At 38.3% G+C, this 26155-nt stretch overlaps 1 protein-coding gene across 12 annotated transcripts in view; it reads left to right on the top strand.

The window, feature by feature from the left end:
• LOC123938945 (protocadherin gamma-C5) overlaps positions 1-26155 on the top strand; it is a 172539-nt gene that overhangs the window by 114685 nt on the left and 31699 nt on the right. The window contains exons 2-3 of one of the 12 annotated variants that reach the window (XR_006817791.1): positions 23074-23161; positions 24103-24417. The exons of the other annotated variants lie outside the window; for them this stretch is intronic. The gene's annotated coding sequence lies outside the window, so the exon portion shown is untranslated. Of the gene's footprint in view, positions 1-23073; positions 23162-24102; positions 24418-26155 lie in introns of those variants that run through there. 12 annotated transcript variants of the gene reach the window in all.

Below are 26155 nucleotides of genomic sequence, written 5' to 3'. Positions count from 1 at the left end.
GGGGCCCTGGATTGGGAGCCTACCAATGTTACCATCATGGCCACAGAAAGAAACAAGTCACCTCTCTCCTCCAGCAGAAATGCCACTCTACGTGTTGGTGACATCAACAGGCCAGTTTTCCACCATCCTCCAAATGGCCAAGAGTAGCCCTTACAGAGCCTCCATTGCCCACCTTATATCCTGACCTGGATCCGAGAGCAGTATCTCTTACTCCCTTGTGGCCAATTTGGGTACTTTAAGTGAATTTGAGCTGGAGCAGAATGCTGGGTAGGGACAGTTGCACGTAGTCAGGTGGATCTGAATAATGTTAGCATGGCTTTCACTCAATTTATAGTTTACAAACACTTGAGAAATTATAGAATAACATTTGCATATAAAATTCCCTATTATATATCACTGTCAGTGGCTTGGAAGATTGCAGCCTAAAATATAACAAGGAAATATAGATATATAATATAAAATTATATAAATATAAAATATAAAGGGAAAAGGAAGTATCTGTTGGAAAGTACATATAGGAAAAGTGGGTAATGAGGAAGCTGAAAAGAGTGAAAAGAAAATTACTGGTAAGTCAAGATAAAGAAAACTAGTAAGATGTATAAAATTGTGTCTAATTTGTTAGTTGTGGTAGGATTCCTTATTGGTGTGGATTCTGTTGTCTAAGTTATGTTAACTTTATTGTAAATGCTATCTGGCTGTTGGTATCTAAAAGGAATTCAGGAAATTAGATAATTGGGCATCTTCAACCCAGATTCCCTTGCTTACCTGAGGAGTTTGCTAAATCTTAGAAACCAAGAAAAGTCAAGCATCTCAACAACCATGTGTCACTTGCATATACGGGTTTTATCTTGTGTAGTATTTTCTCTATCAGGGCGTTAGGGAAGTCCCTGAATTTTCCTGGTGAGCAAAGGGAACCTATTTGATATCTGTTGACTCTTCTATTTGCCTTGCTTTTAACTGATTTTTCCATGTGGTATGAGGTAACAATTCAGTGAGGTAGGAATCAAGGTTCTTTTTTTCCCATATGATGCCGCGTTTTTCCAGCATCATTTGTTGAAAGAATGTCATTTTCCTATTGAATTGCTTTGACACCGTTGTTGAAAATCATTTGATGGAAATGGGTCTATTTCTCAACTCCTTGTCATGTGTCATGGATCTCTTTTTTCTTTTGCCACAATTACACTGTCCAGATTATTGTAGCTTTATAATAAGTCTTGAAGTCAGGTAGGTAAATCCATCTTTTTGTTGTTGTTTTTCCATGTTGTTTTGACTACTCATGATCCTTTCTCTTTCCAAATAAAAGTCATTTTCTTACTTTCTGGAGAAAGAAAAAGCCTGCAAGGGGTTCATATGGGATTACACTGAATCTATAGATCTTTTGGAAGAGAGGTCATCAGAACAACATTGAGACTTGGAACCTATGAGAATGGTATTGTATTTCTATCTATTTAGATCTTCACCGTCTCTTAACAGTGTTTCTGAGTTTTAAGTATAGACGTCTTGTATATCTTTCATTAGATTATTCCTATGTATTTTATAGTTTTGGATGTTATTATAAAATATGTTTTAATTTCATTTTCTGATTGTTGATGGCTTACAGAAAAACTTGAATTTTGTATACTTTCTGTGGTTTTGAAAAACAAGAAGTGCAATGTTGTGTGAGAATATAATGTAAAAGAGTATAATATAGTCTTGGGGCGCCTGGGTGGCTCAGTGGTTTAAGCTGCTGCCTTCAGCTCAGGTCATGATCTCGGGGTCCTGGGATCGAGTCCCGCGTCGGGCTCTCTGCTTGGCGGGGAGCCTGCTTCCTCCTCTCTCTCTCTGCCTGCTTCTCTCCCTACTTGTGATCTCTATCTGTCAAATAAATAAATAAAATTAAAAAAAAAAAAGAGTATAGTATAGTCTTAAGCCACCTCCACTTAAGCTCAGGCATCCATTCTCTGAAATATATAGGTTGGAAGAGCCCATCCAAAAACAAAGTAAACACTACTGTCTTCCCCAAGTCTAGCAGTGGTTGAATCATTCATTCATTTGTTAACAAATATTTATTAAGTGCCTGCTACATGCAAAACACTGTCCTAGGTTCCAAGGATGCACCAATGAACAAGGCAAATGCAATTCCTGACTTAATGGGTTCCTTTCTAAGGTATGGTCTTTAATAAGTCTGATAAATGCCTCCAAAGAGAAAAATAAGGATGCTAAGAGAGCTTGTAATAGGGATTTTCCCCTAGTCTGGGAGGATCAGGGAGATGTTCTTTCAGGAAGTTATAAAGTTAGCATGAGATGTGAAAGATGAGTAGAAGTTAGGTAGGTAACAAAGAGATTAAAGGAGAAATTGGCAGAGCAAATCATGGGTGTAAAGATCCTTTTAAAAAAGGTGAGCAATTGGAAAAGTCTAGGGAGGCTAAAAACGTTAAATAAGTAGACATGATGTACATCTATTATAAGGCAGAGTCCTGTAAACCATGTTAAAGATTCTGCATTTTATTCTAAGCACTTTCATACTTAGGAGCTTTTGAATGGTTTTTAAACAAGGCAGTGACAAGATATGATTTGAATTTTTAAAAAGATTCTCTGGTTTGCTGTGTAATAGATTGATTTATGAGGGTAATAAATGGAAGTAGGGAGAACAGATGGGAGACTATGGCAGTGTTCTGTTAAGAAATGGTGCCGAATTGGATTAAAGGAAGGCAGTGGATGTAGAAACAAATGGATGGATTGGAGATATATTTAGGAAATAGATACAAGAAGACAGTAGTAGAATGGTGGAATGTAACCTCCTTAAGGTCAGGGACTATTTTCTTTATTAGTCAAAATCTGGAAAGATCATTGCCTGGCCACTGGTAGATTCACAATTAGATATTGTTGACTGCATAAATGCAGTGATGAAAGGGGGGATTAAGAATCATTTCCAGATTTGTGAACTAAGGAACTGGATGGACAAAGGTACCATTGTGAGTTGTGGAAGACTAGTGAAGGGTAGATTACAGAGAAATTAGGAGTTGTAAACAAGTTATTTGAGATTATGTGAAATATCCAAGTGCAGATATTAAAAGTGTGGTTGGATAGACCAGTGGAACAGAGTAGAGAGCCCAATATGGACCTTCAACTCTATGGTCAAATAATCTTCGACAAAACAGGAAAAAATATACAATGGAAAAAAGACAGTCTCTTCAATAAATGGTGCTGGGAAAACTTGACAGCTATATGTGGAAGAATGAAACTCAGACATTCTCTTACACAGTACACAAAGATAAACTCGAAATGGATAAAAGACCTCAATGTGAGACAGGAATCCATCAGAATCCTAGAGGAGAACATAGGCAGTAACCTCTTTGATATCAGCCACAGCAACTTCTTTCAAGATATGTCTCCAAAGGCAAAGGAGGCAAAAGCGAAAATGAACTTTTGGGACTTCATCAAGATCAAAAGCTTCTGCACAGCAAAGGAAACAGTCAACAAAACAAAGAGGCAACCCACGGAATGGTAGAAGATATTTGAAAATGACAGTACAGACCAAAGGTTGATATCCAGAATCTATAAAGAACTCCTCAAACTCAACACACACAAAACAGATAATCATATCAAAAAATGGGCAGAAGATATGAACAGACACTTCTCCAATGAAGACATACAATGGCTATCAGACACATGAAAAAATGCTCATCATCAGTAGCCATCAGGGAGATTCAAATTAAAACCACATTGAAGATATCACCTTACACCAGTTAGAATGGCCAAAATTAGCAAGACAGGAAACAACGTGTGTTGGAGAGGATGTGGAGAAAGGGGAACCCTCTTACACTGTTGGTGGGAATGCAAGTTGGTGCAGTCACTTTGGAGAACAGTGTGGAGATTCCTCAAGAAATTAAAAATAGAGCTTCCCAGGGGCGCCTGGGTGGCTCAGCGGGTTAAAGCCTCTGCCTTCAGCTCAGGTCATGATCCCAGGGTCCTGGGATCGAGCCCCGCATCAGGCTCTCTGCTTAGCGCAGAACCTGCTTCCTCCTCTCTCTCTCTCTGCCTGCCTCTCTGCCTACTTGTAATCTCTATCTGTCAAATAAATAAATCTTTAAAAAAAAAAAATAGAGCTTCCCTATGACCCTGAAATTGCACCGCTGGGTATTTACCCCAAAGATACAGATGTAGTGAAAAGAAGGGCCATCTGTACCCCAATGTTTATAGCAGCAATGGCCACAGTTGCCAAACTGTGGAAAGAACCAAGATGCCCTTCAACGGACGAATGGATAAGGAAGATGTGGTCCGTATACACGATGGAGTATTATGCCTCCATCAGAAAGGATGAATGCCCAACTTTTGTAGCAACATGGATGGGACTGGAAGAGATTATGCTGAGCAAAATAAGTCAAGCAGAGAGAGTCAAGTATCATTTGGTTTCACTTATTTGTGGAGTATAACAAAGAACATGGAGGACATGGGGAGATGGAGAGGAGAAGGGAGCTGAGGGAAATTGGAAGGGGAGATGAACCATGAGAGACTATGGACTCTGAAAAACAACCTGAGGGTTTTGAAGGGGCGGGGGGTGGGAGGTTGGGGAACCAGGTGATGGGTAATAGGGAGGGCACATATTGCATGGAGCACTGGGTGTGGTGCTAAAACAATGAATACTGTTACGCTGAAAAAAAATTTGAAAAATGAAAAAAATTTAAGATCTAGTGGTAGGTGTGCTTATTGCTAATGGGCTGTCTCTATTACTAGACTTTTTTAGCAGATAAAGGAAACACACATACTCCACACATACAGACAAACAGCTATATACACATACCTTCAAAATCATGAGTTCATATTACTGCAGTTCAGAGTCTTCTTAGCCTTCCCCCTTTCTATTTTCATATTTTTCTTTTCCAAAAGTGAGAATTCTGGTTCTCAAAATTATGAATATATTTACTTAATTCTAAAGTGCACAAAAAGTAGCTTCAGAATTATTACACCCATACCAAGGAGAAAAACCTGTAGAGTTCAAGATTTGCCTGGCTTATTAAACTCAGGTTATATAGTCAAAAGTATTGTGTTCAGGGATGCCTGGGTGGCTCAGTGGGTTAAGGCCTCTGCCTTCGGCTCAGGTCATGATCCCAGAGTCCTGGGATCGAGCCCTGCATTGGGCTCTCTGCTCAGCGAGGAGCCTGCTTCCCCTGCTCTCTCTCTGCGTGCCTCTCTGCCAACTTGTGATCTCTGTCTGTCAAATAAATAAATAAAATCTTAAAAAAAAAGTATTGTGTTCAAAGCTACTTTCAGTATAGTTAAGTTTATTCATTTCTTTTGTATGTAATTTTGGAGTTTTTCCACACACTGAAATTGATTAGAGTGTTGATAGTATTCTTTATTTAAAAGGTATATTTATTTAAGAGCAAGAGCAAGAGTGGGGAAGAGGGTGGGCAATGGGGAGGGGTAGAGGGACAAGCATGCTCTCCACTGAGCGGGGAGCCCACATGGGGCTCAATCCCAGGACCCTGGGATCATGACCTGAGCCTTAGTCAGACACTTAACCGACTGAGCTAGGCGGGTGCCCCAAGTGTTGATGGTATTCTTTTTGAATGTATAAAACATTAACATAATTAAAGTTAAAGCCACTTTTAAGAAGTATGCACAGAAAATAGGCACTCCTTGCCTATCCATTTTTGGCTTATTCACCCCACCCACTGTAGATAATAAATTGTATCAGTTTCTAGTTTATCCTTCCTGTGTTTTCTTTTGTAAAAAGTAACTACAGGGGCGCCTGGGTGGCTCAGTGGTTTAGGCCACTGCCTTCGGCTCAGGTCATGATCTCAGGGTCCTGGGATCGAGTCCCGCATCGGGCTCTCTGCTCGGCAGGAAGCCTGCTTCCCTCTCACTCTCTCTGCTTGCCTCTCTGCCTACTTGTGATCTCTCTCTGTCAAATAAATAAATAAAATCTTTAAAAAAAAAAGTAACTACATATATTTATATTATCTTACTTGTTCTTTCTTACACATGGAATCAGTCTTACTATGGAGACAGTCCTTTCTTTGAAAGGTTACAGTATACATGCATTTAGTTACCACAGTTTAAATAAGACCAGTCCCTTAAAAACAGTTCAAAATTCAGTTATGATAGCATTTTCATTGAGTAATTGCTTAAAGTATAAGTGTCGCTGTTAGCCCTTTAGTCCACAAACTTTTGCATATGACAGATATGTGCCATGATTGGTAACCAATCACATGACCTTTTTCCATCTGTTAAGGTTGGTTACTGTACAGATACTTAGTTATGCACAGGTACAGAGCATGTAGTTGAGTTCCCTTCTCATATCCCAGAGATAAACCCACATATCATTTTACAAAAATTTATAGAGGGAGCCAAGCAACAAAGATGTAAGTGCAGCAAAGTGATAATGCAGTCAGTGAAATTCAGATGAAATAGAAGTGGAATTAGAGGGGTAGGTGGGCGGTTCAGACAGTAGAGCATGCGACTCTTGATCTCAGAGTTGTGAGTTTGAGCCCTACATTGGGTGTAGCGGTTACTTAAAAATAAAATCCCTTTTAAAATGGAATTATGGGGCACTTGGATGGCTCTGCCTTTGGCTCAGGTCATGATCTCAGGGTCCTGGGATCAAGCCCCACATCGCATCGGACTCTCTGCTCAGCAGGAAGCCTGCTTCCCCTTCTCTCTCTGCCTGTCTTTCTGCCTACTTGTGATCTCTCTCTATCAAATAAATAAATAAAATCTTTTTTAAAAATTAAAAAAATTTTTTTAAATGGAATTATGTACTGTATGTTGGCTAAAAAAATAAAAGAGATAATGGATTTAAAAAAATAATGGAATTATAGGAAAGATAGCTGGCACTAGGAATGTTAACACTGCTGCCTTCAAGGATCTCTAGACATGTAGCCAAAGGACCTTTGTGAAGGAAAACTTACTGGCGTAAGTTAGGAAAGTTGTGGTGAAAAGGATAAAGATGTCCCAGTAAAAAAGTGACACCAGCAGAAATGCTTCACATTAGAGGAACTCTCAGAGATACCTCATGACGTTGAAAGTCAAAGGGTACATAATATATTGGAAGTTGATCCAAACTTACAAAAGGGTATGACAATTTTCCAAGGCACAGAAAAGATGTTTGCTCTGTATTGTAAGTTACAGGATAAGAAGAAGCCAATCCTTTAATTCTCAGATGTTCTAATTTCTCACATTATAGTTTTACTATTTTTGTACTTCCATGTAAGAATGCTTAATGTTTTCATAAACTCTTAAAGGTCGCAGTACAGGGGCACCTGGATGGCTCAGTGGGTTAAAGCCTCTGCCTTTGGCTCAGGTCATGATCCCAGAGTCCTGGGATCGAGCCTGCTTCCTCCTCTTTCTCTGCCTGTCTCTCTTCCTACTTGTGATCTCTGTCTGTTAAATAAATAAGTAAAATTTTTATAAAAAGGTCGCAGTACAATTCTAATTTACCCCATTGATTGTTAAGATCACTTTGCACAGCTTCAGTTTGCATAGTCGTTTTTACAGTCCTGCACTGCTGTGCTAGGTAAGGAATGCCTATATATGCTTTTTTGCATTCTTTTTAAAATAACTTTGGGGCACCTGGGTGGCTCAGTGGGTTAAAGCCTCTGCCTTCGGCTCAGGTCATGATCCCAGGGTCCTGGAATCGAGCCCCGCATCAGGCTCTCTGCTCAGCAGGGAGCCTGCTTCTTCCTCTCTCTGCCTGCCTCTCTGCCTGCTTATGATCTCTCCCTCTGTCAAATAAATAAATAAAATCTAAAAAAAAAAACACTTTAATCAGTTTTGCTATGGTATAATTTATATGCAATAAGATGTACCTTTAAATGTTAAACAATTAAAAATATGACAAATGTTTGCACCTTGTAACCATTTCTGCAGTCAAAATATAAAACAATTTTGTAACTTTCAAAAGCTTTTCATGCCCCTTTACAATCACTTCCTCACATCCCTGGCTCTAGGCAACCACAATCTACTTCCTGTAACCATAAATTAGTTTTGTCTTTTCCAGAATTGTATGTAAACTGAATCCTACAACACTACTCTTTTGTGTGTGTTTTCTTTTGTTCTGCATGGTTTTGAACTTGATTCACCTTGTTGCACATATTAGCTTGTTAAATTGCTGAATGGTAATGCATTGTATGGGTATGTCCCAATTTTTTTATATGTTCAGCTGTTAATGGACATTTGAGTTCCCAGTTTGGTGTTATTCTTCATTAAGATGATATGAACAGGGACTCCTGGGTGGCTTAGTCAGTTCAGCATCTGCCTTTGGCTCAGGTCATGATTCCAGGGTCCTGGGACTGAGTCTCACATCAGCCTCCTTGCTCAGTGGGGAGCCTGTTTCTCTCTCTGCCTGTTGCTCCCCCTGCTTGTGCTTGTACTCCCCCCCAACAAATAAATAAATCTTTAAAAAAAAGATGTGAACCTACATGTATGAATATTTTTGTGAGCATACTTTTAGTTTCTCAGGGAAATACTTAGAAAGCATGATTGCTGGATCATATAATATGGGGAGTGTATATTTAGCTTTACAAGAAGCTGCAGAACTGTTTTTCAAAGTGGTAATGCCACTTTACGTTCCCATCAGCATTGTATGATGATTCAACTCCATGTTCTCACCAGTGCTTCTTGTTGTTTACCTTTTTAATTTTAGCTGTTCTAGGGAGTATGTAGTACTATCTCATTGTGGGTTTTTTTTTTTAAGATTTTGTTTATTTATTTGGCAAACAGAGATCACAAGTAGGCAGAGAGGCAGGCAGAGAGAGAGGAGGAAGCAGGCTCCCTGACAAGCAGAGAGCCCTATGCGGGGCTCGATCCCAGGACCTTGAGATCATGACCCAAGCCGAAGGCAGAGGCTTTAACCCACTGAGCCACCCAGGCGCCCCTCATTGTAGTTTTAATTTGTGTCTGATTGAACATATTTTCATGTGTGTATTGGCTGTCTGTGTGTCTTCTTGCAGTGTGCATTCAAGTCTTTTATTCATCTTTAACTGAATTATTTGTCTTCCTAAAATTGAGTTAGAGTTTAAAAAATATATTCTGGATGTGACTTGTCACATACATGTTTTGTGTAAATTATGACTTGTCTTAAAGACTGACTTGACTTTTCATTTTCTTGGTAGTTTCTTTAAAAGAGCAGAAGCTATAATTTTGATGAGCCCAATTTATTCATTTTTTTTCTTCTCTAGTTTGTGTTTTCTTATCCAACTTAAGAGTCAGTAAGGGTGGGGTGCCTGGGTGGCTCAGTCGTTAAGTGTCAGCCTTTGGCTCAGGTCATGATGCCAGGGTCCTGGGATTGAGCCCTGCATTGGGCTCCCTGCTCAGTGAAGCCTGCTTCTCCCTCTCCCGCTCCCCCTGCTTCTGTTCCTTCTCTCTCTTTGTCTCTCTCTGTCAAAACATAAATAAAATCTTTTTTAAAAAAAGGAGTTCGTTAGGGTGTCTGGGTGGCTCAGTCAGTTAAGTGTCCAACTCTTGATTTTGGCTCGGGTCATGATCTCAGGGTGGTGAGATTGAGCCCTCTGTCAGGCGCTGTGCTGGGTGTGGAGCCTGCTTAAGATTCTCTCTCTCTTTCTCGCTCTCAAAAAAAAAAAAAAGATTTTGTTGCCTATTGCAAAGTTCTGATGATTTTATCCTATATTTTATAGAAGTTTTGTTGTTTTTTATTTCTTTGGTTTTGTATGGTTTTAGTAAGAGCTTTTGGTTTCATTGGTTTTTCGATATTTGTCCATTTTTTTAAAAAGATTTATTCATTTGACAGACAGAGTCACAAGTAGGCAGAGAGGCAAGCAGAGAGAGAGGGGGAGGCAGGCTCTCTGCTGAGCCCAGAGCCCTATGCAGGGCTCAATCCTAGGACCCTGGGATCATGACCTGAGCAGAAGGCAGAGGCTTTAACCCACTGAGCCACCCAGGTGCCCCTATTTGTCCATTTTTTAAAAAGATATACTTATTTTAGAGAGAGTGTGTGCACATGGGCATATGGCGGTTCTGGGAGGAGGGAGGGAGAGAGAATGTCAAGCAGACTCCCTGCTCAATGGAGAGCCCCATATGGAGCTTAGTCCCAGGATCCTGAGATCATGACCTGAGCCAAAATCAAGATTTGGTTGCTTAACCACCTGAGCCACCTAGGCACTACTATCCATTTTTCATCTCATTAGTTTCCGCTCTTATCTTTATCATTTCCTTCCACCTACTCTGTGTTTTACTCTTCTTTTTCTAAATTTTCATGGTTATAGCTTAGATTATTGATTTTACACCTTTGTCTTATTTTCTGATGTAAGTAGTTAAATCAATTTTTCTCTGAGCTTCAGGCACATTATACTAATTTCTGATATTATGTTTCCATTAAAATTATTAAAATAAAATTAAAACTAAAACATTAAAAATAAAGACAATACAAAATGTTTCCTTACACACCTTGCAATTTCTTCCTTGACCTATGAATTATGGATTATTTAAAAAGTATGTTGGGGGGCACCTGGGTGGCTCAGTGGGTTAAAGCCTCTGCCTTTCGCTCAGGTCATGATCCCAGGGTCCTGGGATCGAGCCCCGCATCGGGCTCTCTGCTGGACAGGGAGCCTGCTTCCTCTCTCTCTCTCTCTCTCTCTCTCTGCCTGCCTCTCTCCCTACTTGTGATCTCTATCTGTCAAATAAATAAATAAAATCTTTAAAAAAAAATTAAAAAGTATGTTGGTTATTTTCCACATATTTGAGATTTACCCAAATTTCTTTAGTCATTGATTTTTAATTCAATTTTGTTGCAGTACAAAAGCATACTTTGTATTGTTTCTTTTTCTTTTAAATTTGTTAAAATTTGTTTTATGGCACAGGATATGGTCTGTCTTGGCAAATGTTCCTTGCATACCTGAAAACAGTTTTTATTGTTAGTGATTGTTGTGTTTAATAATTGTAAACTAGGTCTTGTTGGTTGATAGTGTTGTTGAGGCCTTGGTATCTTTTTTTTTAAAGATTTTATTTATTTATTTGACAGAGATCACAAGTAGGCAGAGAGGCAAGGCAGAGAGAGAGAGGAGGAAGCAGGCTCCCTGCCAAGCAGAGAGCCTGATGCAGGACTCCATGCCAGGACCCTGAGATCATGACCTGAGCTGAAGGCAGAGGCTTAACCTACTGAGCCACCCAGGCATCCCAAGGCCTTGGTATCTTAACTAATGCTTTGTCTACTAGTTCTTTCACTCACTTACAGAGCAGAGTTGAAATTTCTAACTACAAATATGGATTTTTCTTTCTACCTTTGGTTATATCAATTTTTTTTATTTGACAGAGAGAGAGAGATCATAGGTATGCAGAGAGGCAGGCAGAGAGAGAGGAGGAAGCAGGCTCCCTGCTGAGCAGAGAGCCTGATGTGGGGCTCGATTCCAGGACCCTGAGATCATGACCTGAGCCGAAGGCAGAGGCTTAACCCACTGAGCCTCCCAGGCGCCCCTGGTTATATCAATTTTTTTTATCATATATTGTTTCATATATGGTTTATGATATATATTGTTTCATATATTAAGCTGTATTAGAAAGTGGCTCAGTGGTTTAAGCCGCTGCCTTCGGCTCAGGTCATGATCTCGGGGTCCTGGGATCGAGTCCCGCGTCGGGCTCTCTGAACTGAAGGGAGCCTGCTTCCCTCTCACTCTCTCTGCCTGCCTCTCTGCCTACTTGTGATCTCTCTCTGTCAAAATTAATAAATAAAATTAAAAACAAAAAACAAAAAACAGAAAGTACATATACTTCCTTTTTAAATTTTCATATTAAAATCATTATAGATACTCTGAAAGTTGTTAAAAACAAAACAGAAAGCCCCATGTATCCATCACCAGCTTCTCCCCAATAATAACATCTTACATAAATGTAGTATAAGATCAAAACCAGGAAATTGACATTGCTACAATCCAAAGTTCTCACCTTACTCAAATTTCAACAGTCTATACATGCACTCACTTGTGTGTATGAATAGTGCTGTACAACTTTATCATCTGCATAGATTTGTATAATCCTCACCACAGTCATATACAGAACTATTTCATCACAAAAAACTTCCTCTTACAGCCCTAGACCCTGGCAACCACCCATCTGTCCACCATTGCTATAGTTTTGTCATTTTGGAAAAGTTGTATGTATGGTGCCTTACACTTAATAATATTTTATTATGGCCATTTTTTTTCATTCAGCATAATGCTCTTGAGATCCATCAAAGTTGTTGTTGGTATTAAGAATTTGTTCCTTTTGGGGGCCCCTGGCTGGCTCATTTGGTTAAGCATCTGTCTTCAGCTCAGGTCATGATCGCAGGGTCGGGGGATTGAGCCCTGCATTGGGCTCCCTGCTCAGGGGGGAGTCTGCTTCTGCCTCTCCTGCTCCCCATGCTTGTGTGAGGACTCTCTCACTCTCTGTCAAGTAAATTCTTTTTTAAAAAGATTTAATTACTTATAAATAAATAAAATCTTTAAAAAAGTTTTTTTTATTACTGAGAGTAGAACTTTATTATATGAATATATAAGAGTTAGTTTAGCCATTCACCTCTTGGAAGACTTTTGGGTTGTTTCTGGTTTGGGACTATTATTCATAAAGTTGCTGTGAACATCATGTAGAAGTTTCTGTGATTTAAATTTACATTTTTCTGGCATATATCCAGGAATGTAATTTCTGTATCATATGGCAGGTTTTTATTTTTATAAGAAACTACCAAACTTTTCCAGAAGACTCTACCATTTTGTATTCTCAGCAGCAGTTTATGAGAGATCCAGTTTTTCCATATTCTCAGCAGTATTTGGTACTGTCATGATTTCTTATTTCACCTATACTAATAGTTGTATGATAACTCGTTTACTAATGAAAACTCGTTTACTAATTTTAGTAGTTTTCAAAGCACCAGCTTTTTATGCCATTGTTTTTTTTCTGTTTTGTTTTTATTGATTTATATATTTGTTTTAAAATAGATAAATTGAGGGATGCCTGGGTGGCTCAGTGGGTTAAAGCCTCTGCCTTCAGCTCAGGTCACGATCTCAGGGTCCTGGGATCGAGCTCCACATCAGGCTCTCTGCTCAGCGAGGAGCCTGCTTCCCTCCCTCTCTCTCTCTGCCTACTTGTGCTCTCTGTCTGTCCAATAAATAAATAAAATCTTTTAAAAAATCTTTTAAAAATTTTTAAATAGATAAATTGAGGTATAATTTACATGTCATGAACTTTACCTATTTTAAGATACAGATAGACAAATTTTAATTAATTCATTTACTTGTGCGACCATCCCCACTATCCAGTTTTAGAACGTTTTCTTCACCCCAAAAATTTCCTTTGTGTCTGTGATCAGTTTCCAGCCCCAGCTCCAGGCAACGACTGAACAGCTTTCAGTTTGTATAGTTTTTTCTTTTGTAGAAATTTCATACTAATGGAGTCATACAATATGTAGTTTTTATGTTGGCTTCCTTCACTTGGCATAGCATTGTTGAGATTCATCCATACTGTAGCATGTATCAGCCCTTCATTGGTTTTACTGTTGAATAGTAGTTCATTGTAGGGCTATACTGCATTTTGTTTCTCCTTTGATAGCCATAAACTGGAATCAACCCATATATCTATTATGAAAAATATAGCTATGAACATTTGCTGCAGTCTTTGTATGAACATGTGTTTTAATTTCCCCTGGGTATATACCTAGGAATTCAGTTTCATTGATTTATGACCTTGTATTTAAGATTTTATTTATTCATTTATGAGAGAGAGAGAGAGAGAGAGAGAGAGAGGCAGAGGCAGAGGGAGAAGCAAGCTCCCCAAAGAGCAGGGAGCCTGATGCAGGACTTGATCCCAGAGTCCTGGGATCATGACCTGAGCCGAAGACAGAGGCTTTAACCCACTGAGCCACTCAGATGCCCCTTTTTTCTAGTTTCTTGAGTTGGGAATGTAGTTGAATGATGGGAGAACTTTTACCTTTAGTGCTATATTTCCCTGTCAGAACTACTTTAGTTGCATCCTACAGATTTTGATAAGTGTATTTCCATTTTCATTCCATTTAGCATATTGTTAAATTTCCTTTGAGACTTACTCATTGACCCATGGATTACTTAGAACTGTGTTGTTTTATTTCCAAGTGTTTGAGATTTTCCTGTTAACTTTTCTGTTACTTATTTTCAGTTTAATTACAGTATGGTCAAAGCATATATTCTGTTTGTTTGCTTTTTTAAAATTTTCTGTGATTTTTTTTTTACCCTGGATAAGATCAGAATGGTCCATGGGTGCTTGAGAAGAATATATATTCTGCTCTTGGGTGGAATGTTCTGTAAGTGTCAGTTAGGTCCTGTTAGTTAATGGCATTGTTTACTTTTTCTGTATTCTAGTTAGTAATTTTGTCAATTGTTGAAAAAGAGTTTAATTGATTGTTCACTTCTTCAGTGCCCTTGTTGTTAGTTCTGTCAGTTGTTGTTGTCAGATTGTCGATGCCTCCAACTTTAATGATGGATCTGTCTATTTTACATTTAAGTTATGTCAGATTTTGCTTCATGTATTTTGAAGTGCTCTTGTTTGGTACATACACATTTAAGATGGCTATGTCTTCCTAGAAAATTGACCCTTTTATCATTATACAAAGTCCTTCGTTGTCTCGTAATTTTCTTTGGGTAAATAGACATTTAAGATGGTTAAATTTTGGGGTACCTGGGTGGCTCAATTGGTTAAGCAGCTGCCTTCAGCTCAAGGCATGATCCTGGAGTCCTGGGATCGAGTCCCACATCAGGCTTCCTGCTCAGCGGGGAGTCTGCTTCTCCCTCTAACTTCTCCCCTCTCATGCTCTCTCTCTCTCTCTAATAAAATAAAATCTTCTAAAAAAAGATTGTTAAATATTCTTACTGGATAAATTGACCTTTTTGTTGTTTTGAAATGTTTCTCTTTATCTCTCCTGGTCTATCTTCTTAAAGGCCTACTTATTCTGATATTGATATAGCCACTGAAGCTTTCTTATAATTAGTGTTTGCATGGTATATATTTTCCAATTCTTTGTATATAAAGTACATCTTCTGTAGAAAGGATATTATTGGGTCTTGCTTTTTTTTAATCCCTCACTGTCTTTTAATTAGAATTTTCAGATCACCTTACATTAATTACATTTATGTCTACCATCTTATTCTTTGTTTTCTTCTTATCCCAACCATTGTTTATTTCTTCATTCATCTTTTCATGCCTTCTTTTAGATTGAGTATTGTTTGGTATTCCATTTTATTTCTGATATTTATTACATATCCTCTTTAATTTTTAAGTGGTTGTTCTGGGGTTTATACTATGCACCTTTAATTTATCAACATAAATATAATAAAAATAATATTATGCCACTTTTCATATAATGCAGGTACCCTTTATACTTCCATTTTTCTCCTTTTGTGTGTTTGTGCTATTGTTGACTCATATTTTACTTCTGCAATATTTTTAGCCTCACATTATGTTGTTATTTTTGTTTTAAACAATCATCTTTTAAAGAAACTAGAAAGTGAGAAGTTTTTCATATGTAACCTATGTATTTATCATTTCTGTCACTTTACATAGATCTAGGTTTCCATCTGGTGTCATTTTCCTTTAGACTGAAGAACTTCCTTTAATGTTTCTTGCAGTACAGATCTTCTGTTTACATTTTTTTTGTTTTTTGTTTGAAAAAAATATTATTTCACCTTCATTGTTGAAAGGTACTTTTGCTGGATATGGAATTCTAGACTGATACTTTTTTTCTTTCAGTTCTTTGAAGTTGTTACTCTTCTCTGTTCTGCCTTGTGTTGTTTCTACTGAGAATTTTATAGTCTTTCTTTTTTGTTCCTCTGTATTTAATGTTTCTTTTCCTCTGCTTCTAATTTTTTCTCTTTATCTATGAAACTTGATTGTGATGGACCATAGTGCATTTTTCTTGATGTTTATCCTTCTTGGGACTTGTTGAATGTCTTGAGTTTGTGGATCTAAAAGTATAGAAAGTTTTTAGAAAGTCTTTAGAAAGTTTTGAGCTATATTCAAATATTACACACACATTTGCAATTATGGAGCTCCAATTTTACTTATGTTAGACAAAATATTTTCCCACATTTCTTCTCTGTGTGTTTCTGGATAGTTTCTGTACTACGTTTTCAAGTTGAGTGATCTTCTTTAGTGTCTAGGCTGCCGTTAATCCCATCTAGTGAAGTTTTCATTTCATATATGTTCTTTTTCATTTCTAGAAATTCCGTTTCATTCTTTCCTTTCTCTCATTGTCTCCATGTTTTCCTTTAAATCCTTGAGAGTATTTACAATAGCTGTTTTAAAGTCATTGTCTGCTAATTTAATTACCTCTGTTATTTCTCATGATAATTTTCTCCCTGGGTTTTTTTAAATTATTTTTTATTTTTTTATAAACATATAATGTATTTTTATCCCCAGGGGTACAGGTCTGTGAATCACTGGGTTTACACACTTCACAGCACTCACCATAGCACATACCCTCCCCAATGTCCATAACCCAACCCCCGTCTCCTGGCCCCCCTCCCCCCAGTAACCCCCAGTTTGTTTTGTGAGATTAAGAGTCACTTATGGTCTGTCTCCCTCCTGATCCCATCTTGTTTCATTTATTCTTCTCGTACCCCCCCTAACGCCCCATGTTGCATCTCCACTTCCTCATATCAGGGAGATCATATGATAGTTGTCTTTCTCCGATTGACTTATTTCACTAAGCATCATACCCTCTAGTTCCATCCACATCGTCGCAAATGGCAAGATTTCATTTCTTTTGATGGCTACATAGTATTCCATTGTGTATATATACCACATCTTTATCCATTCATCTGTTGATGGACATCTAGGTTCTCCCTGGTTTTAAGTCACAATTTGCTGATTATTTGCATGCCTAGTAATGTTTTCATTGGATGGTAGATATTGTAAATGCTACATTGTTGAATGTTTGGGTTTTGTTGTCTTTCTTTTAAAAGTATTGAAATTTGTTTGGGAAGGTAGTTATTTGCTGATCTGATTGATCTTTTCATGACTTGTTTTTAAGTTTTGTTAGGACAGGTCTATAGAAACCTTTGCATTGGACTAATTAGCGCTGCTACTAAGTTGTGATCTTTTTTTTGGCTGTTCATCATGATTTTTATATTCTGGCTGAATGGAACCCAAATCGCACAGGGAACCATCCCTGTGTGAGCTTCAGAATTCTTCAGCTTATAGCTCCCTTGTTCTTTGTTCAGCTTCTGGAGAGTTATCAGTCTATATGTGCTCAACTATTTTTTATCCAGAGACTTGGGATCCTTTTCCAGACTTCTGGAGTTCTTTATGTAGCTCCATTCTCTGTTCCACAAATTCTAGCTGCTTCAGTCTCCCTAAACTCTTAATTTCTACTCCTGAATTCAGCAAGATCACTTTTTTGTTCTTGGGTGTCTCCTTTTTTGCCCCATGGTCTGAAAATTACCTCCAGGCAAAATACTAGAGATCCTAGAACTCACCTTATTTGTTTCCCTTCTCTTGGTCTCACACTGCTTTTAAACCAGTGTCTAAGAGCATTTTCCACATATTTTCATCAGTGTTCAAGGTTGCTTATAATGGTATGGTTCCTTCCACATGAGCAGAAGTAAAAGTTACCTCTTTGCTTTTTGTACTAACATTGTGTCCTCCGAATCATTGTATATTAAGTTAAGAGATGTTTATTTTTTATAGCTTTCTAAAACTCTATTATATCATAGTTTATTCAGTCAATCTATAGTTTTCCACTTAGGTAGTTTCTAATCTTTTTGCGATTATAAATAATGCTGTAATGAATAATCTGGTACATATGTATTTTCATAATTTTTGAGGTGTGTCTTAAGCATATATTCCTAAAAATGTAGTTACTTTCACCATACACAAAGATAAACTCAAAATGGATAAAAGACCTCAACATGAGGCAGGAATCCTTCAGAATCCTAGAGGAGAACATAGGCAGTAACCTCTTTGATATCAGCCACAGCAACTTCTTTCAAGATATGTCTCCAAAGGCAAAGGAAACAAAAGTGAAAATGAATTTTTGGGACTTCATTAAGATAAAAGCTTCTGCACAGCAAAGGAAACAGTCAACAAAACAAAGAGGCAACCCACAGAATGGGAAAAGATATTCACAAATGACAGTACAGACGAAGGGCTGATATCCAGGATCTATAAAGAACTCCTCAAACTCAACACACACAAAACAGATAATCATGTCAAAAAATGGGCAAAAGACATGAACAGACACTTCTCCAATGAAGACATACAAATGGCTATCAGACACATGAAAAAATGTTCATCATCATTAGCTATCAGGGAGATTCAAATCAAAACCACATTGAGATACCACCTGACACCAGTTAGAATGGCCAAAATTAACAAGACTGTAAACAATGTGTGTTGGAGTGAATGTGGAGAAAGGGAACCCTCTTACACTGTTGGTGGGAATGCAAGTTGGTGCAGCCACTTTGGAAAACAGTGTGGAGATTCCTTAAGAAATTAAAAATAGAGCTTCCCTATGACCCTGCAATTGCACTACTGGGTACTTACCCCAAAGATACAGATGTAGTGAAAAGAAGAGCCATCTGTACCCCAGTGTTCATAGCAGCATGGCCACAGTCACCAAACTGTGGAAAGAACCAAGATGCCCTTCAATGGACGAATGGATAAGGAAGATGTGGTCCATATACACTATCGAGTAGTATGCCTCCATCAGAAAGAATGAATACCCAACATTTGTATCAACATGGACGTGACTGGAGGAGACCATACTGAGTGAAATAAGTCAAGCAGAGAGAGTCAATTATCATATGGTTTCACTTATTTGTGGAGCATAAGAAATAACATGGAGGACATGGGGAGATGGACAAGAGAAGGGAGTTGGGGGAAACTGGAGGAGGAGACGAACCATGAGAGACTGTGGACTCTGACAAACAATCTGAGGGTTTTGGAAGGGCAGGGGGTGGGAGGTTTGGTGAGCCTGGTGGTAGGTATTATGGAGGGCATGTATTGCATGGAGTACTGGGTGTGGTGCATAAACAAATGAATTCTGGAACACTGAAAAGAAATTTTTAAAATAAATTTAAAAAATTTTAAAAGTGTAATTACTAAGTCATAGGGCAAATGCATATATAGGTTTGTTAGATATAACTGTTTCCCTCCATATAAATTGTACTGTTTTGCATTCCTACCAGTAGATGAAAAAGCTTATTTTCTCATAGCCTCCTCTGTAGAGTATGTTGTCAAGATTTTTAATTTTTGCTGATGTGATTTTTTTAAAAAATTGAAAATGGTTTTTTTTTAAAGATTTTGTTTATTTATTTGACAGACAGAGATCACAAGCAGGCAGAGAGGCAGGCAGGCAGAGAGAGAGGGAGAGGCTCTAACCCACTGAGCCACCCAGGTGCCCCTCAAAATAGTTTTGATTAGAGCTTCTCTCATTATGATTAAATTTAAAGATCTTCTCACATATTTGGCCTGTTTATATCTTCTTAAAAGTTGTTCATGTCTTATGTCCATTTTACTGTATGATTTTTTAGTGTCTTGACCTAAAATTAAAAAAAAAAGTTATTCATTTATTTGGAGATATTAGGTCATTGCCCAAGATGTAAGTTGCAAATATTTTTTCTCAGTATGTCACTTGTCTTTCAGCTTTGTTTAGAGTGTTTTTTGCAGTTCAGTCTTTTTTCCTTTATATTTTTATGTAACCAAATTAATCATTTTTTCTTATATTACATTGGTTTTGAGTCATGCTTAGAAAGCCTTGCCCCACACTGAGGTTACGGAAATATTCATCAGTTTTCTTCTAGTTCTTATATGATTTTTTGTTTTTTTTTTACATTTGGATCCTTAATCTGTATGGGTTTTATTCTTCTGTATGCTGAGGTATGGATCTAATTTTATATTCCCCGCCCCTCCGCCCTGGCTGTCCAGTTGTCTCAGTACTGTTCATTAAAAACTTAATCTTTGGGGCGCCTGGGTGGCTCAGCGGGTTAAAGCCTATGCATTCGGCTCAGGTCATGATCCCAGGGTCCTGGGATCGAGCCCCGCATCAGGCTCTCTGCTTGGCTGGGAGCCTGCTTCCTCCTCTCTCTCTCTCTCTGCCTGCCTCTCTGCCTACTTGTAATCTCTATCTGTCAAAAAAAATAAATCTTTAAAAAAAAAAAAACTTAATCTTTGCCTCAGTGATTTGAGATAGCATCATTATATTGATAGAAGGCCTAAAGATCAGAAAGTTAAACTTTCTTCTCACTCAACTTATCAACATATTATGAAGTGCATTATTTGATTAAAAAATAAGCAATTTAACACACATGGTTATTCATTTGGTGAGAACTGATAATTTAGATTAAAATATAATAGTATGCTGGGGGAAATTGAGCAAATTTAAGGAGAATTTAGATCTCTTGGAAGATTTTCAAGTGGACAATTAATATTTTTCAGGTAGTTTCCTGGCATATTTGAGTTTCTGATTTAATAAATAGTAAGAGAGTACTAATGTGATCAGGACTAAATGAGAATACCATTCAAATAGGTGAAGAGATAAACATCTTTTTTCTTAAACTTTTGATCTTTATTTTTTTTTAAGTTTTTATTTGTTTATTTGACAGAGATGACAAGTAGGCAGAGAGGCAGGGGAGGGGCAGGGGAAGCATGCTCACTGCCGAGCAGAGAGCAGAGAGCGTGAGAGCCGAGCAGAGAGCCCAATGTAAGCTCAACCCCAGGACTCCAGAATCATGACCAGAGCTGAAGGCAGAGGCTTAACCCACTGAGCCACCCAGGCACCCCAAACTTTTGATCTTCAAAATCACTGATTTGTTTCAAAATATTTTTTAAAAATATTTATTTATTTTAGAGAGAGAGAGGACACACATATGCAAGAGCAGGAGGAAGAGGAGGGTTGGAGGGAAAGGGAGGGTGAAAGAATCTTAAGCAGACTCTGCTGAACACAGAGCCCAGCGTGGGGCTCAGTCTCATGACCCTGAGATCAAGACCTGATGCAAAACCAAGAGTCAGATGCCCAGCTCAACTGACTGAGCCACCCAGGTGCCCCTGTAGTTTCAAAATATTTTTAAAAATTTAAATTCAGTTAATTAGCATATATTGTACTAGTTTCAGAGGTGGAGTTCAGTGATTCATCAGTTGTATAAAACACCCAGTGCTCATTCCATCAAGTGCCCTCCTAATGCCCATCACCCAGTTACCCATCCTCCTACCTACCTCCCCTCCAGCAGCCCTTTCTTTTTTTTTTTTTTAAGATTTTATTTATTTATTAGTCAGAGAGAGAGAGCACAGGCAGACAGAGTGGCAGGCAGAGGCAGAGGGCGAAGCAGGCTCCATGCCGAGCAAGGAGCCCGATGTGGGACTCGATCCCAGGACACTAGGATCATGACCTGAGCTGAAGGCAGCCGCTTAACCAACTGAGCCACCCAGGCGTCCCGACCCTTTCTTATGGTAAAGAATCTCTTATGTTTTGTCTCCCTCCCTGATTTCATCTTACTTAATTTTCCCTTCCCTTCCCCTATAATCCTCTATTTTGTTTCTTATTGATGAGGTAATTTCTTCTGTTCTGAGGGGAGAGAGAATGGGTATAAAACTTATTTTTAAGGTTCATAGGTCTTTTCAAATAAATCTTTTTCCCAAAAAAAACTATGCAAGGTATTTTTTCATGTAAATAAACGTCAGGTAAATATTAAGGCTAAACTCTTCAGGTTACTCACCAAATCCTTGAATCTCCCACCAGTGTAAAAATTGTGGTACATGTTTGATTAATCTCTTGGTTATCGTTTTTATATTAGTTCTCCTCAAATGATCTCTTAATTTGACTTTGGAATATTTCTCAAATAGGCAAATTAGGTTAATTGGAAGATTAATAGATGATATTTTGGGTTTTAAAGGGGTAATACATATACTTTTTTCTTGAATGTAATAATTTAACAGTACCATGAGCAGGATTTTCTGGTATTACTGGATACCCTGAGAATAAATAATTTTATGATATAGTCACCTAATATATGAAAATGATATTAGGACATATTTTTGGAGAGGTTCCTCTGTGCCAACAAGGACAGCTTCATGAGCATGTGATCTGTATAGTCACATGGGTCCCCTTTCTTAGAAGGGCCCTGAATTTTGGGCTAATGCCCTGCTGTAATTATCTTGAAATTCTTAATTTTTAAACAAGAAGTCCTCTATTTTCATTGGCCTTACAGATTGGATAGCCAGTCATAAGATAGCATTTGACTCAGGAAGTGGCAGTAGAGAGGGAAAGTAATTGATAGATTCAAAATACATATTGGAGGTAGTAAGCATTGGCATGTACTGGGAATTAATTGAATGTGGAAATGTAGAAAAAGATGTTAAGAATGACTTGGGAATTTTTTTTTAGAAGATTTTATTTGTAAGTAATCTCTGAGCTCGGTGTAGGTGCTCGAACTCAAAACCCAGAGATCAAGAGTTGCATGTTCTACTGACAGAGCCAGCCAGGCGCCCTGGACTTGGGAATTTTAACTCAGTGGTTGCCTCAGGCTGGGGTTAGGAGCAAGGATTGACAGCAGACAGGATTAAGGGACTTTTGGGATGATGGGAATATAGTAAAACTGGATTACGGTCTTGATTGCATAAATATAAATTTACTAAAATGACTGATTGTCTAGGTGAACTCTGTGGTGAGTATAAAGCTGTTAAAAAAATAACAGATTGAGATGCTTGGTTAAATCAAGGGGTGCTGTAATTATTCCCATTTTAAAATATTATTTATTTATTTGACAGAGAGATCACAAGTAGGCAGAGAGGCAGGCAGAGAGAGAGGAGGAAGCAGGCTCCCTGCTGAGCAGAGACCCCCCCCCCCCACGCGAGGCTCGATCCCAGGACCCTGGGATCATGACCTGAGCCGAAGGCAGAGGCTTTAACCCACTGAGCCACCCAGGCACCCCAATTATTCCCATTTTAAAGATAAAATGAAAGAGAAGTTAAAAATAAACTTTATGGCTACATAGCTACTAAGTGTAATACTCAGTACGGGAGCTCACGTCTTTCTGACCCTAAGGCTTCGCACTGGACACCTGTAACACATTTACTCTGTATGTCAAAATTGTCTTTGCTATATCTCACTGATTAGAGGCTCTCTTGAAATTACAGAACAGCAAGGAAAGAAGATAGAGACCGAAAAATTGTGCTGATCCTATAACACTGGTGTTTCCATTTCCTTCCCCCCACCCCACACAGTGTAAGTTGTATTACCACACCTTCTTTGCCTCTTTAGCAGACTGTATTTTTCAAATCATTAGGTTAAGGAATAGTTTCATTAGGTCCACTGGTAGCTTGAAAGAGTGACTGTATCTTCCAAAATTCTTACACCTAGGGAAAATGGATGCATATAATTGACTCTATATAATCCTTAGTGCATTTTATGATTACTAGGCCTTTGGCATGAAGATTGCTATATTAATAATCATTAAATGTAGAGAGATTTGGTCAAAGGGTACAAACTTACAGTTACAAAATGAACACATTTTAGGACTCTAATATGCAGTATGTTGACTGTAGTTAACAGTACTATAGGATATACTTGAAATTTGCTGAGAGACTGTATCTTAATTGTTCTCACCACACATACGTGCATGCGCACACACATACATGCATATTGGTAACTAACAGATGTGATGGATGTGTTAACTATGTTGTAATTTTTTTATAGTATAGTAAATCATGTTTATACCTTGAATTTTTACAATTCTATTTGCCAATTATACTTTTTAAAAATTTTTACTTATTTATTAGAGAGAGGAAAGAGAACATGAACAGGAGTGGGGCAGAGAGACAGGGAGAATCAGACTCCCCTGCTCATTAGGGAGCCCAACACAGGGCTCTATCTCAGGACGGGATCACGACCTGAGCTGAGGGCAGACGTTTAATGACTGAGCTACCCAGGTGCCCTGATCTAATTAAAATTTTAAGATGACCAAAAGTGCCTGGGTGCCTCAGGAGCTTAGTGTCCAACTCTTGGTTTCAGCTCAGGTCATGACCTTGGGGTTGTGGGATAAAGCCCCGAGATGGGCTCCATGTTCAGCATGGAATTTGTTTGAGATTCTCTCCCTTTGTACCTTCCCCTGCTTGTGCATATCTCTCCAGTAAATAAAATCTTTAAAAAATTTTTTTTTTCTTAAGAAATCATTGTGGCTGCTATGGAAAATGGATCCAAGAGGGTGCTGCTGGCTTATGAAGAGGTCTTAAGAAAACTATGGGCCTTACTACAAACGGGAAAACCATCTCAACTTTTAGAAGCTAGTTTTCAAAAGCCATGTTGTAATTAAGTGATGGCAAATGGAAAATAAAAAGATTGATAAATCATTATTTCTGAATAAACCATAAGAAAACTATGGGCCTTACTACAAATGGGAAAACCATCTCAACTTTTAGAAGCTAGTTTTCAAAAGCCATGTTGTAACTAAGTGATGGCGAATGGAAAATAAAAAGATTGATAAATCATTATTTCTGAATAAACCATGGATCAGTATTTCTCAAACCCTAATATTCATTCAAATCACACAGATATTTTGTTAAATCAGTATCTGGTCAGGAGGTACAAAGTGGAGGATTTCTGCATTTCTAACAAGCTCCTAGGTGATGCCTAATGCCGTTGGTTCTTGGCTCACCCTTTGAGTAGCAAAGGCTAAATTCTATATTCTAAATATACTCTATAGAATATATTTGGTGTTTAAATACCCATCAGCCTTCTCAGTGGTCTGATCCGTTGTCAAACAGTATTTAAAACTAGGGGGTTTGGGGGGCACCTGGATGACTCAGTGGGTTAAAGCCTCTGCCTTCGGCTCAGGTCATGATCCCAGGGTCCTGCGATCGAGCCCCACATCGGGCTCTCTGCTCGATGGGGAGCCTGCTTCTCTTCCTCTCCCTCTGCCTGTCTCTCTGCCTGCTTGTGATCTCTGTCTTTCAAATAAATAAATAAAATCTTTAAAAAAATTAAAACTAGGGGGTTTACATCCTCACCAACATTTGTTGTTCCCTGTCTTGTTAATTTTAGCCATTTTGACTGGTGTAAGGTGGTATCTCATTGTGGTTTTGATTTGTATTTCCCTGATGGCAAGTGATGTGGGGCATTTTTTCATGTGACTGTTGGCCATTTGGCTGTCTTCTTTGGAGAAGTGTCTGCTCCTGTCCAGTTCATGTGCAGCTCTCTCTTCAGGCTAACGGCTCTAACATCTGGACAGTATACTTGAGCTTTAATAAACTTTCCCACTTGTGTCACTCATAAGAAAAAAAAAACCTAGGAGGTTTAAAATAAAGTATTGAGGACATGGAGAAACAGGTCCAAAAGGGATTTTCATCTCTTCAGTAAATATCCTCTTTATACTTACATACTTATCTACTTATTTAACCTGTTTGACTATCTCCCTGCTTCAGAGTTCATTTACACTTCAGAAAGGACTCTCTGCAGTCAAGGTGATGTCCAAGACAAGTATACAGAAATAGTATGAGGCCCTGCAACTTTATGTCTCATATTTAATAGGGTGATTTGCATCAGTAATTGAGGCTTACTCTATGCTGGGCATTTTACCTGCCTGGCATTTTATAAGATAAGGAACCCAGAAACCCTGTGAAGGTAGTTTCTTGCCCAAGGTATACAACTTAGCCAGTTTATTTCATACCTGATTGTCTAATTCATTATCCTAATCATTACCATTTTGTTTGTTTCTTGAATTATAATCTTAAATGCAGAAAACCTGAGGATCTTTCTTCTATAGGTTAAAGGCTTTGTATTCTCTAAAGATTGCGGGGCTTTGCTGCATATCTCAGTCATTCTATAAAGGTGATAAATAGACCTGGATTTTTTTCTGTTTGGGGGGGGGATATTATCCTTTTTTAGCAATGCATCTTCTCTTTGCGACATATGAACACAAGATCTTGGGAAATGGATTGACGGTGTAAAAGGAAGTATTTGAGATTATGCCTTATGATTGAGGTTATGTTGGGAAAGATGGGGTAAGGAAATGTCACATTGCTCCCTGGTTCTTAAGAAATGAGAGCTAAAGAACAAGACCAGTTTTTTTTTTTTAAGATTTTATTTATTTATTTGACAGACAGAGGTCACAAGTAGGCAGAGAGGCAGGCAGAGAGAGGGGGGAAGCAGGCTCCCTGCTGAGCAGAGAGCCTGATGTGGGGCTCCATCCCAGGACCTTGAGACCATGACCTGAGCCGAAGG

The sequence above is a fragment of the Meles meles genome, chromosome 3 (genome assembly GCF_922984935.1).
Source record: "Meles meles chromosome 3, mMelMel3.1 paternal haplotype, whole genome shotgun sequence".
In the NCBI taxonomy this organism is placed as follows: domain Eukaryota; kingdom Metazoa; phylum Chordata; class Mammalia; order Carnivora; family Mustelidae; genus Meles; species Meles meles.
The sequence above is the reverse complement of the archived record's forward strand: the minus strand, read 5'-3'. Positions and strand labels throughout refer to the sequence as shown.